The 12,690-nt window shown below is 29.4% G+C and overlaps 1 long non-coding RNA gene across 2 annotated transcripts in view; it reads left to right on the top strand.

Moving 5' to 3' along the window:
• The window catches only part of LOC129960937 (uncharacterized), a 40,779-nt gene extending 29,597 nt beyond the window's left edge, over window positions 1-11,182 (top strand). The window contains exons 9-11 of one of the 2 annotated variants that reach the window (XR_008783726.1): window positions 4,991-5,132; window positions 6,701-6,867; window positions 10,781-11,182. This is a non-coding gene — a long non-coding RNA (uncharacterized LOC129960937). The remainder of the gene's footprint in view (window positions 1-4,990; window positions 5,133-6,700; window positions 6,868-10,780) is intronic. The other variant, XR_008783727.1, reaches the window with a different exon arrangement.
• Window positions 11,183-12,690: the final 1,508 nt, after the last annotated feature.

The raw sequence follows: 12,690 nt of genomic DNA, 5'->3' as shown, positions 1-12,690 counted from the left end.
TCCACTTGTGTCGTAATATGTCATCTTTTTCTCTTGTTGCTATGATATTTTTCGGTGTAAAAAAATTGTTGTCCAATTATCATTCGTGATTTTCAATTACATTAGAAAAACAAGCAAATGAAGAACTGCATATTTTATATCCTCTTCAGGCTCGAAGTTATAATAACTACTTAAATACCCTTTCAAGTCTTTTACACACATACTGTGACATTTTGGATCACAGGAAAAAAAAACATTTTTCTGAAATTTATATTTTTTGGGCTAATAATTTAAGGCCCACAGGTATGGATCTGAAGTGTCAAAAGAATAAAACTTTGGAAAATTTGCGAATGATTAAAACATTCAAAACTGGTTAAAATGACTTAAAGAAAATAAACATCTATATGCAAAATGCAATAAGAACCATTAAAATTTTTATTTATAAAGATTTAAAACAAAAAATAATAATTAAAAAATTGCTAATTCACATATTTTATCTTTTTAAAAAATCAAGAATGATATTTTTCAAAGCAGTTATTCTTTACTACACACAATGCATATTGCTTTTTCTGCTTACTTCTCTAGTCGTGAAGTTGCATTCTAGTAATCTGCATTTGTCATTCATAAATTTTGGCAAATGCCTTACTCCATTTAGTCGCACTCCTTTAATTGATTCGTTCACAACAGTTCTTTGCCCCATTGGCATATTTTTATCATTTCTCTGCATACAAATGTTTTCTTCTCACTTTCGTCATCTATAAATCTTGTCAAATGCCTTACTCCATTTAGTCTCACTCCTTTCGTTGGTTCACAGCAGTTCTGTGTTCCATTGGCATGTTTTCATCATTTCTCATACACACAAATATTTACTTCTCACTTTTGTCATCCATAAATCTTGGCAAATGCCCTACTCCATTTAGTCTCATTCCTCTTGTTGGTTCACAACAGCTCTGTTCTCCATTGGCATATTTTCATATACACAAATTGTATTGTTATCACTTTTGTCATCCATAAATCTTGGCAAATTCTCTACACCATTTATTCGTCCTCCTTTCGGTAATTGGTTCACAACAGCTCTGTGCTCCATTGGCGGCATATCTCATCCACACAAATGTTTTGTCATCTGCAAATCTTGTCAAATGAATTACTCCATTTAGTTTCACTCGTTTTGTTGGTTCACAGCAGCTCTGTACTGCATTTGCATATTTTTATCATTTCTGATACACACAAATGTTTTCTTCTCATTTTTGTCATCCATAAATCTCAGTAAATGCCGTACTCCATTTAGTCGCACTCCTTTAATTGATTGATTCACAACAGCTCTGTGCTCCATTGGCATATTTTCATCATTTCTCATGCACACAAATGTTTTCTTCTCACTTTTGTCATCCGCAGATCTTTTGGCAAATGCCTTACTCCATTCGTTGATGCCCTCCTTTCGTTAATTGGTTCACAACAGCTTTTTGCTCCATTTTATATTTTCGTCATTTCTCATGCACGCGAATGTCTTCTTTTTGTTGGTTTAGTTTTCTTCGTAATTTAGAAGACCAAAAGAAATTGTCATGCGATATTTCAATAGTGATATATATTTCTTAATATCATTTTTTTTTATCCGACCATTGAATTCAGTAATTGCATATGGTAAAATTTATAAAATGGGTAAACATTGCACTGGTCATTTTTTTTTAATTTAACAATGCTTCTGTAATATGTTGAATATCAGTTACATGAGCCTGTTTCCCACATACGTACTTTGTACGAATGCACAATGGTGAGCTGTGGTATGCTGATCTTTCTCTTTTCTTCTTTTGATCACTTGTTTCCGATAAAAACATCCTCACTTCCAACTAGAAAAGCAAAAAATGACAAACTTATTATTCTTCCATTTTAAAATGCAAATATTTTTATCATCCAAATAAGTTCATCCTAATTACTTCGCTGAATCATTCTGCGAGTTTTCAACATTTCTTTTACAGTTCCTATTTACTGTTCTACTGCTGTTAATATAATAAATTCAATGTTTTTCTTCTCTATACAAAATAATGCAATACGTGCTACTAGAAACCAATTTTTACGAAGAAAGAAAAACATTCCTTTTAAATATAAAAGGAAACATGTTTGAAAACTTGCAAATATTTCTAAAGTATCTATCTATAAGGATTAGGAAAGTTATTTAAAATACATCAACAGAGAAACAACAACAAAGAATGGTAAAAAATGATAGAAAATCTAATAATAAAATACTCATCTGAAATATTTTATTTAGAGTCAATTTTTTCCATCATTATGCAAAATAATGCAATAAATGTGACTAAAAAACATACTTTTTAATGGAAAAAAAAAGAATAAATGGCAATTATAAAAAAAATTTGGATTTTAATATTACCGTGTTTTTACTCCATTTAGAATTGAAATCTACATATGTAGACCTGCACATAAATCTCTACAGTGTTCCTAAATATAAAAAAAAATTGAAACTTTAATGGTTCTATATAAGTTTATAATTTATAATACTACAAATTTTATTTCTGTAAAGTGTCTACTCATTTTAAATAATTAGGAAAATTGCTTACTTTTTCGACCATGCTGTCTTGAAGTCATTTTGCAAAATCACATAAAATAACTATTTAATTCCTAAATAAATTCACTATTGTGCAGTTTTAAATTTAATTTGCAAAGAATAAAGGTTCACGTATGTGGACTTCAGAATTGAAGAGGATATAAAATTATATAATGTTAAAATTCTGTTTGTGGAAATAATGCGATAATATGATAACATTTATTGTCTTTCATGATTCCTAATTCATTACAGTTTAAATTATATACTTAATCTATAAGTATTCTGGATTATTTAGCATATTTCTAACCTTCTTACAATTCAAGATCACAGTTCGAAAACTCAAGTTTAAAAAATATTGGTTTGTAGAAAATCCTTCATTTAGCTTCTTTCTGATTGCAACTGAAGTTCAATTAGCTGGCTATGATGCCGATAACTGTCAGGATCTTGACTATATTGAATTCGGATCTTTGTATAAGTTTCCCAATGTACCTGTCTTCGAAATTATATATATAAAAAATTCACACGCTGTGTTTCCCGCATGAGTAGTTACAATTATTTTCTAGAAATATCCATATTTTCAAGAATATTATAAGTATTTATTCAGAAATGTAGTATAAGGCTTCACTGGTATTCTGTCAGTTTAGTATAATTTGGCTAAAAGTTCTGCATTTTATAATACGTAAATACATGTAAAAATACATATAAAATGTACGAGCAGCAAACAATATTTCTGATGACAATTGTAAATCATTATCATCTTTCTGTCAAAAGGGGTGAACACAAAACATTTTTTTCTTCATCAGTTACTGATCGGTTCTCTAAAATCCTTAAATTAATTCTCTAAATTCCAAATCTTCACTGTAAATGTGAATTCAAGTGCATTCTTTACACAATCTAATTTCAAGACCTGTTCATTCTGCTTTTCTTGAGAAATTCAAAAGAAATGTGTACTTTTGATCTACAAGAAAATAAAGACATCTGCGAAGGAATCGGTACTGTTTATTATTATTTAAAGGAATAAATAGAAATCTCGGAATTAATAAAGAATCTGAAAGTTGAAAATAATGACTTAAGTACAGTACTGGTGGTACCAGATAATCTAAAACTCTGAAGGGCATGATGTTAAAAATTGTCAGTTTTTTTATCAACTGTTTGAAAGTTAAAAGTGCTTGGATTTCTGTTGTTGTGAAACGAGAATTTGGAGGAATATAGAGAATTTCGAGGAAATGTTCTTTAAGTGGTGTTCTGTTCTTTGTTTAATGGGAGGATAGGTGAACGGGAAGACGAGGAGGAAGGTCAATTATTTACCACTTTGTGGCTAGGAGCCAATTGTCTCGAAGAAGATGTTAGTTTGGTGAATCGGTCAGTGTTATGGACGGATATGCTAAAGATAAGAGTCGGCCACAACAAATCCTATCGATACTACTACGTTCAGTGGGGCGGGGTGGTCGGATGTACACAAGAAGGTATTTTTGATCATATTGTGCATCTGCCATGCATTTTCATGTGATTCGTTGGCGTTTCAAATGAGCTGTTAGGGAATAATAAAGAACATGAAATATCTCGTATCTTTTGATTTGAAATTTCATATATGTTTCAAGATGAAATTGCTTTGAAACTGACTGGTACTGAAAAAAAAAAAAAAAAAAAAAAAAACTTAACACGTTGATTTCCGCGTGACTCGCCTGTGGTTCACACCTAACCTGGTAGCACATATATATATTGTACAATATTGTATGATATTAAATAATATTTACATTTTATAACATTATTGAATATTAAATAATATAATAATATCGAATAATACTGTATAATATTGTGCAACAAGATGTGCTACCTGGGTAGAATTTAATTGTACCAAACCGTCTATCTAATTAGATGACCACTTTTTCGTTATCTCATAACTACAATAGAAAAGTGGTCATCTGATTAGATAGATGGGTCGAGTACAAAGCCAGAGTCTTGGCAGTAAACGTGTTAAGCTTTGTATCATTACATTTAAAGAGAAGTATTTATCCATTGCAAGAGCTCATTCAGGGTTGTAATCCAAATTCAGTTCTGCAAAGGAATTCATATATTATTAATAATGCATAATGCATATATTATATGCATAATTAATTGTAAAATATTATGTGTCAGAGTTTCTTTTGAACTTCTGCTCTCAATATCAGTCGAAGTTTCTTACATGAATTTCAGGGTCGTTGGAATATACACATTAAATATTTCTGAACGAATTTTTAAAAAGCTCATTTGGATGAAATTTTAGAAATATTTCTAATCTCTTTTTGTTTATCTTAATGCCTGCTTCAAATTCCTGTATTATTTTTCCTACTTAGTGATTGTGAAAAAATGATGCAATCATTGATAAAGTTTAAGAAAAACTAATGTGGTTATAGAATAAATTTTGATTTATTTCAGTTCCCCACAATTATTTTAAGTTTTCTGTTCTAGAATTTAATAACGTAGTGACAACTGCACTTGATAATGACCTCGGTTAGAATATATCACTTTATGCCAGGAATACAAAAGTTAATCAACTCCATCACCGATGACGAACTTTATCGAGACTACAAAGAGGATATCTTTTTTCGTGGTCAATAGTCTCATTCTTTTGTCTGCTTTTCTATAGTTGTAACATTCACTAATCATGTTTGTAACTTATGAGTTCTTATTAGTATTAATATCACTGAAATTTCTTTTAAGTATTATGTATATTGTAACGAAACCTGTTCTAAATTGGCGCGGACTGAATGGTTCAGTGGTAGAATGCTATGAACTAAAAGCTCAAGTTTGTAGTAGGCTGACTGCAGGGAAGTTGCCAAAAAATTGTTTTGTTATTGGTTTACTTTCTGTTATTTCTCGTTTGTTCTAGAAAGTTCTTATAATTTCTGTATCTTTCTAAATATGAAGATTCGAGTCATTTCATCTTGTAGATAAAAAATACGTAAGGTTTAGTTCCTTGAATAAAGTCTCGAGTTGAGATTAGCGAGTGTTATCTTTGACTTTAGTTAACATACGGTTTTTCAACGCGACAATATTAAAGTTTATCGTGTTACCAAATATGAATTTAATTCATTTGATTACTTCGAAATTAGATGTAAGCTTAATATCGCAGATTGAATCTACTATGGTACATTGGAATACTTTTAGTGGTGACCCACAGCACAAAATTCTTATTTTTGTGCGAATTTGAAAAACGATGAGTAATCATGGATATTTCCAGGTTGTCCACAGTGAAGTGTTGAAACGAAAGCATCTGTATAGCAATGTACCAGTTGATGAAGGGGGAAAAGTCTTATTCAGACAAACAAACCCTCAAAAACATGCTCGGTTTCACTTAAAACTTCATTTAGAATTTTCTTTTCAATTTTATCTTTATTCTATATTGCAAAGTTTTAAAACGTCCTCATCTAGATTACTTTCAATTCTGCAAGTTCTACTGATTGTGCTGTTGTTCCATTTTATTGTTATTATTATTTATTTATACTTTATTAGGTTTATATTTATTTACATTATTATTACTGCATTTTTACATGCAGAAACATAGGGTTGCAAACGCAGTTTTGGCATGAATTGAATTTTTAATTTTCTCATGTTCTTAAGGTGGCAAAGACAGCAAAGAACATGAATAGTTCTATTCAAAATAATCACATGCCAGTTGAACAAATTGGAAGGCAAAGAAATTAAACTGAAAACTTTGGCGCATAAATAAGTATGCTATATACGTACTAAGTACTACTATATATATATTCTATAATATACTATACTTTTTATATATAGTATACTACATATAAAATGCTTTAAATGCATGCATACTTTAGTCCATTTCCTAGGTTTTTTAATATATGCTCAATCTTTTTTCTTCGCATCGATTAATTTATTCTATGAATCGTTATTTAAAAGATAATAAGCATTCGAAATTTAGAACATGAATGCATTACATAAAAAAATGCTTAAAAACAAAGGAATGAAAAGATTTTGACAGAAAAAGATCTTTTATATAAATTTTTTATGCATGGTTTTAAAAAATGAAACCAATTGGAATTACATATATGATGTGAATCCATTAATTATACAAACTTTTATCTTAAATGAATTATTTTTAAATTAATATTTTCTGTAGATTAATTTATAATAATTAATGTTTAAATGGTTTTGTAGAAGGAATTGAGAATCGCTGATATTTTTGCCATCATTTGTGCCATTCGAGGGATATATTTTAATCAGTTCTGGAATTCCATGGAGGCATGCTATGTGAGAAATAGCACGTGGGTCGAATAGAGCCCTTTCATCATTGCAAAGAATAGCTAGCAGAAGTGATGATAAGGGTAATATATATGTTTTTCTTTTTTTTAAACAATTTATAAACATTTGCTTCTATACATTTATATATATATATATACATATAATAATAATAATGGATGCATACTATTTATTCTATCCCTCTTTGTAATTATTTATTTCTAAAACTTTTAGATAGGCCATTTTTAATAGAAGAAAATATTGCTTTTAGCTGATTTCAAACCATAGATTATAAAGTTGATTCATAATCTTCATTATGTCACTGCTGACAAATTTTTTTTAAATTCCTTTTTGAAAACCTTCTGTAAGTGGCGTAACAAAAATTTTAAAATCTTATTTACCTTTGAAGTAGAGTTATTTGTATTCGCTTTTTTACATGCTTCAGGGAGAAAAAAACAACTTTTTCACAGATAATTAATTAACCCTTATGTTCATTTTGTATAGTATACCATACATATAACTTTATAAAAATATACTACCGCTATTAAATAATTTTTAACTTGGTTTTATTAAACACAAATAAATATGTATGTTTATTATAAAATACACATGCCTAAATGTTTGTTCTTACACATTTTTATATATACATACCTATATATATATATTTTTTTTTTTTTGCTTTTCTTCAAAAAAGCAATTTTGCCACGATAAGGGTTAAAGAAGATATCTCATAACTGTTTGCAATTCACTGAATGTCATATAACGAATGTAGTTGCATTTTAAAGTATGTGTTATTTTTGAATTGTATGATTTGATTATTGTTATGCACCATTTCACAATGAAAAAGGTTGTAAATTTAATTGTAATAGTAAAATTACACAATAATGATTAAAATTTATTCTGACTGGATTAAAAATTTACATGTTTAGTTCTGTCAGGTGTATAAGTAATTAAAATCAGGAAACTGTATATTTTTTTCTTTAAAATATTGATATACTTTTAGATATTTTATCTTTAAAATATTTTTGGAAGTTTTAAAGTGACTTAAAATCAATTTTGAGTATCTAAAAATATTGGTTTTTAAAATCCTGTTTAATGTTATTGATTGATTTTTTAACAAGTGATTGATATTATAACACTGTGTGGGTTCTTCTCAAATGGGGACATTAATACACTGAGAATTCAGTGTTGTAATTCATTAAAGAAAACAAATCACATTGTTAGAGATAGGAAAAAGCTAGAAATCTCATAGCATGTATACCTGAATTGTGTTCTCAAATAGTTAATGGCTTTGTGATAAATGTCGGAAGGAAATTACTTTATTAAAAAATGCATAGTCCCTAAGTGATGAAAATGTTGGAGATGGAATGCTGCTGCTGAAAGTTCTTCATTAGAAAGTGATAATGATACTCAGAAATCAGAAATTGTAAAGAATCTAGTAATTGAGTTATCCAATAATATAAGTAGGATAAAAAAGTTAATGTTTCTAACATGAACCTGAAAAAATTGGAAACCTCACCAATAAATTGGGACATGAAAGACTAGAAAATTGGAGTATTGAAAGATAATGCGTGAACTTAATACAACAAACTGCATGGTCAAAAAGACTTCTCAAAGAAAAATGGCTTTTGGAATGTCCAAATTTAAAAACATACAAAAGCTTGCCAATAGAGACAATTAGAATCGTACGTTCATTTTATGAGCACGATGAAATTAGTAGAATAATGCTGGGTATTAAAGATTGATAGTTACTGAAGCAGATGGAAGTAAATCAAAAATTTCAAGAAGACTCATACGTTGTAACCTTAAAGAAGCATATAAACATTTTTATAAGCATAAAAATAGATTTCTTTAAATTTGCTGAATTCAGTCCTGAACATTGTGTCTTAGCTGGTTAAAGGGTCACACTCTGTTTGTGTGTATACTACTCACCAAAACATGAAATTAATGATAGAAAATTCTAAATTGAATACTATAACAAATGGTAAAGCGTAAAATTACAAGCAGTGCCTTGCAAAACTGCTTTGTATCCCGTCATCTATTGATTTTAGCATCGTAAAATATGTTTACTGTCCATTTAGAGCTGAGTTGCATAAAATTTTGGAAGAATTCTTGATGAAAATTCAGTTGAAAAAGTACTGTTCCACCATTGTGTTACAGTTTACCCTTGTACTCTACTGATTTTAGAAAAAGATTCAGAAGAATTTATTGATTTGTTCTGCATCAGGTTGTCCTCTTTAGTCCAGCATGATTTCATTGGCAAGCAGTAGCTTAACTACACAAAAGAAAATCAAAGAGAATCAGATTTCATTATCAACTGAGTCATTTCTGAAAAATACAACATAATCCTACAAGATGAAGCACAGAACTACCACTGGGCAAGCCAGCAGGTCATAATCCATCCTTTTGTTATATATTTCAAAGAGGAAAAACAAAGTTCAACAAGAATTTTTCTTTGAATTCAAAAACGTTCGAAAAGGATTGTCATTTTTTTTTTTTTTTGACAAACTAACATTAACAGACATTTTAGGTTATGTAACTGTTGTCTATGTAGAAAACTGGTGGCTCGGCTATATTTTAGAGAAAAGTGAAAAACTTCATGAAGTAATGGTAACTTTTCTTCATCCACCTGGGCCATCTGCATCTTTTCGTATCCAAAAAATACAGATATTCTAAGTTTCTCAGATATAGATGTCCTGGCAAAAATGACATTGGAAGAACTTCTATTCTTCTTGACTGTAAAATAGACCAAAAACAAATGAAGAGTTTTCGGGCTTAAAATGATAAACAGATCCTATTATTTAATAGTAAGTTTTCTTTAAATATATTAGTGGAATTTTTATATCAGTGTTCATGTTTATTTTCATAAAAGTCAATATTGGCATTATTGCATTAATTAAAATGAATCAAGGCTGAATTAATAGAAAAGAATCTTTATTTTTTAATTTTTTTAAACAATGAAACAATTATCATCCCAAATTTATATTTTGGTGTGTTTCATAACAATGCACACTATCCATGGAATTAATTTGAAAATATGTACTGTATGAAAAAAATTTTAATTTTAAATTAGATTTTTTCTTATCTGAACCTATATAGTGTTGAATAACACAAGAAAGAGCATGCAAAAGGCTGTAAAAGGGCATTTACCCCAAGCTACTAACCCATTCTTTTCCTTAGGTCTTTGCAAACTAGCATAAGCTTCCAGTCTCTTTACAGAACATCTTACTCCATCGCTAAGCCCTTTATCATGAACTGTAGGAAAGAAGTGCCTTTCTTTTTCCACTTTAAAATCTACTTGGTGAAAACAGAGGTTTAATAATAATTTTGTTTGTTTTTGTATTGGGCAACAGACCCATCTGAAAAACAAACATCCTTTTTGGAAGATTTTCAATTCTGGCTGTCAAAAATTGTATAAGCTTCTTTTGAAAGTTGTACATAGCAATTGAATTGTGCTGTAATGAATTAGAAACAATACATAACTGACATGCTTAACTTCGTTATCTTTTTTGAAATATATTAGCAAAGGAGGGATTGTGACCTTCTAGTTTGTCCATAGGTAGTTAGCTAGCTTTGTGGTTCATCTTGTAGGATTATGCTGTAATTTTCAGAAAAATCACAGATGACAATGAGCTCTGATTCTCTGAAATTTTCTTTTGTGTAGTTAAGGAAAGATGTCTACTGCTTGGCAATGAATTCATGCTGAATTAAAGAGGATAACTTGCTTCGGAACAAATTAATAAAAGTCTTTGAATATTTCTCTAAAATCCATAGGTTACAACAATCAACTGTAACTAACACATTGGTGGAACAGTCCTTTTTCAAATGAATTGTCAGCAAAGGACTCTTCGAAAATTTTACGCAGCTCAATTCCACCTGCGTTATCACTTTCTGGTAAATAACTTTCAACAGCAGCAATAAAAAGTTTACATTTCATAGCTGAGAAAATTCTTTTTACTTTCGACGTGCCATAATTCTTGCATTTCGTTTTCTTTTTAGCAATGGAGATTCACCAAACTGTTCAACAGATCTATTAATTGACCGAATATCTGATGAATTTATTGTAAAGTATGTATCTTTGTCCATGATTTTTTTTTGTACACTTACTGACCATCTTCAACATTTTTATCATTCAGGGACTGTGCATTTTTTAATAAAGTAAATTCCTTCCAACATTTAACACAAATTTTTGAGCCATTGACTATTTAAGGATAAAATTCAGGTTCCATGCTGTGAAATTTCTAGGCTTTTTCCTGTCTCTAGTAAAGTGCTTTGTTTTCTTTAATGGATTGCAGCACTGAATTCTCAATATATTAATTTCCATATTTGAGAAAACATGCACAGTGTTAATGTTTTAATTACTTGTTAAAAAATTAACTAGTAACATTAAGCATTAATTTTAAAAATTTGAAAATATTTTTTTAATTGATTTTAAGTCATTTTAGAACTTCTAAAAGCAATTTCACTTACTGTAGCACTAAAACAATGACAGTATTAATTTTAAATAATTAGTAATCTTTAAATGCTAACACACTAATTTATTGTACACAACAACCTTATATTATATCCACTGAGGAATAGCTGTACTGATTGTATGATACTTTGCTACTCACAACAGTGAAACCAACTAGTTGCCTACAGGTTGTAAAACGTTCAAATAAGTTTGAACGTTTTACAGCCATTTTAAACAGGATGATATCTCTGACATAGAAGGTAGCTTTTGCAAATTGATATTAAATTTATATTTCATTTTTTCATATTTCCACTGTTACATTAATACAATTTATCATAAATTATACATTATAATTAGAATAATCATTGTAATTATTGATTTCATTAATCATGATTTCATGAAAAGAGGATCTAGTTTTCAACTGTTTAAACAATGGAGCCATTATCATACCAAATTTATATTTTGCCTTGTGATTTATAATAATTCAAACTATTCATGGAATTAATTTAAAAATTTTAAAATATGTACTTTATGAAAACAATTATATTGAAAAAGCATGCAAAATGCTATTAAGTGGCACCTACCTCAAGCTTCTAACCCAATTTAGAAGGTTTTTTACAGCTATTTAAAAAATGCTTTTTTTTAGTTCCATTTATGAGAATTTTTTATATCTGTAATTTAAAAATGACTTGACATATTTCAATAAAATTTAATATTTTTGCAAGTTTTTACTAACAGTATATCTGAACCGAATTTCCAAGAAAATCTCAGATTGTGAAGTTTACACCTTGTGTTGAGTTGACATGGAAATGACCATATACTGTGTCAGTAAAAAGACAGCAGCTACAAAAGTAAATTATCATTCAAGAATATTGGAGTTAATGACAGTTTCTTGGACTTTAGATAGATGTGAATTTTTAACTGGTTTAGATTAAACAACTGTGACATATTATCAGTCGCTAATGGCAAATAAAACTCAAAAGATTCAAATAACAGGATGGTGCTACCTGATTCAAGATTTAGACCAGGAACAAAAATGGCTCATGATGAGATGTTGATTAAATTTTTAGTGCATACTCTGAAAAGTTGTCATTCAAGTTGATGAAACAATATCAGAAAACAACTTAGAAGTGTTTCAAATGTTTTTGAGGATGTGTCAACTGCTGTTAATGTAGCATGCGGATCAATAGTTGAAACAACTGATTGAAAAATCTAAAAAAATATCATAATTGTTGTAAAGCGAAGCGAAATGTAACCGCCACCAGGCGGCGATGTTGTGACGTAAGCCTGCGAGCTGCGTGATATATTCAGTACGAATTGTGATCTCGGCGTAGCCGTGTGATTTTTATAAGTGTATCTGTGTTTGTGTCGTCCATTTGTCAATAAACGTTATGTGTCTGAAAAACCTTTGAACTTATTTTGACTTAAATACCCCGCATCTGGTAGATGCAAACCT

Source organism: Argiope bruennichi, chromosome X2 (assembly GCF_947563725.1).
Source record: "Argiope bruennichi chromosome X2, qqArgBrue1.1, whole genome shotgun sequence".
Lineage (NCBI taxonomy): Eukaryota > Metazoa > Arthropoda > Arachnida > Araneae > Araneidae > Argiope > Argiope bruennichi.
The sequence above is the reverse complement of the archived record's forward strand: the minus strand, read 5'-3'. Positions and strand labels throughout refer to the sequence as shown.